Raw genomic sequence first — 2,290 nt, forward strand, 5'->3', positions numbered from 1 at the left:
TATATATATATATATATATATATATATATATATATATGTGTGTGTGTGTGTGTGTGTGTGTATGTTTGTGTATCTGTGTTTGTCCCTCCAACATCGCTTAACAACCGATGTTGGTGTATTTACGTCCCCGTAACTTAGCAGTTGGGCAAAAGAGATCCTGATAGAATAAGTACTAGGCTTACAAAGGGGGTCGATTTCCTCGACTAAAGTCGGTGCTCCAGCATGGCCGCATTCAAATGACTGAAACAAGTGAAAGAATAAAAGAATATAAAGCTTTAAATTAATTTTCTATATGCAGGGTATTTATTTCCCATAAAGATTTTATATAAAAATTTTAAGACTCCTCTCATTTTTAATTGCAGTGTATGACGGTAGTGGGGTGTGGGTTGTTTTTCAAGTCCGATGTCTTTTCGAACCTCTTTGATTTTTGACCACACATATCTCTTTTTTAATTTGTTGCCTAACATTTAGTACTGAAATCCATTTAGATTGACTTCATTCATTATTTCCAGACAATTATATTATTTAACCAAGTTTAATATGGAGAGGTGGCAGAAATATCTCCTTGGTATTAATTGAGAGGATGGACTAGACACTCTTCATTCGTAGGATATATGTTGATCTTAGTGGTCAGATACGTTTGAATATATTCAGTTGTGGTATCACAAAATCCTGAGGACATGACAAGCAGCAACATTTGAAAAAAATCAGTCAACAACATATCAAAGATTTTGAGACGATCTCTTCAGAGATTGCACTGACGAACAGTAGTAAATACAATTCTCTTCTACTCTCGGCACCAGGCCCGAAATTGTTGGGGCGAGGAGGGGGCTAGTCGATTAGATCGACTCCAGTACACAACTGGTACTTATTTTATCGACCCCTGAAGGATGAAAGGCAAAGTCGACCTCACGGGAATTTGAACTCAGAACGTGAAGAGAGACGAAATATCGCTAAGCATTTCGCCCGCCGTGCTAACGTTTCTGCCAGCTTGCCTCCTTGTAGTGTATGTAATTCATGTTATCATACGTCACGGGGGAAAAGAATGTTCACTAAAATTGTAAGGTTTTTGTATTTATTATTTCAAGCTTCTTTGTAATAACTTAGATGCTACATGTACCTGAAACAAGATTGTGAATAGTCACAGATACTATTACAGTAATAGAGTAGACCAATTACTTTGAAGCATGCTACTCAGATTTTTATTTTGATAGCAACTCCCTTCTTACAGTTTTGAAGCAAGAAGCTCTCTCTCTCTCTCTCTCTCTCTCTCTCTCTCTCTATATATATATATATATATATATATATATATATATATATATATATATATATATATATATATATATATATATAGTGTAAGAAACTTTGTCTCCATAGTTTCCTCGGATAGATATTCAGAATCTGTGGTTGCCACTCCTCCGCTACTTACGCTACCTTCACCGTTCATTTCATCGTCTACGAGAGTAGTTTATAAAGGGAGAAGAAATATGCATTGCTCTAACTTGTTGGACTGGTCTACGTGATGCGAAAAGTTCAGTTATGTTAACAACACGAAAATAATAGTTAGAATACTGATCTCTTTGTTCGCTCCATGTTAAGATTACAGTTAAGACATGTTAAGACATTGACAAACTAATTTAGTTCAATCAATCATATGGTCAATTTCCTCCAGTTAAGGAAGTTCGATGTAATATCACTGATTGTCATTGTCACCTACGAAACAACCATATATATGTTAAGTGTTCATATGATCCTTTGCGATAGCATGTCGTATCTATGTTGTAAAAGTACCAGTTGTAAAACATAGCAAAATTGTTCTGGATTATTTTTACAGCTACGGTGTATAATGATTAAATGGAAATATACTAAGCAAATACCTTGAAAAATACAAAATATTTCAAATAGTTATGATCTCATAAATTATACAGACGTGAAAAAAAGCGAAAGCAGTTTTAAATTTGAAATAAGATTGCTTTTCCTACTCCACCCAAAACGAAGGTTCTTTTTTGATCAAAGTTATTTCAGTTGAATGCGTTTATATTCACCTTGTAAAAGGCAATATATACCAGCTCACTGAGTCGCCTAACAGAGTACTAAGTAATATACACAGTTGTCAAAATAGGCGCAGACGTAACTTAGTAGCAAACAGTTTCCTTCACAACCTCACGGTTTTAGATTCATTCTAACCACGTGGTTCCATTAGCAAGTGTTTTCTACTATAGCCTCGGGTCGCACAATGCCTTATGAGTAGATTTGGCGGACGAAAGCTGAAACAAACCTGCCGTATATA

This window comes from Octopus bimaculoides, chromosome 3 (assembly GCF_001194135.2).
Source record: "Octopus bimaculoides isolate UCB-OBI-ISO-001 chromosome 3, ASM119413v2, whole genome shotgun sequence".
Classification (NCBI taxonomy): domain Eukaryota; kingdom Metazoa; phylum Mollusca; class Cephalopoda; order Octopoda; family Octopodidae; genus Octopus; species Octopus bimaculoides.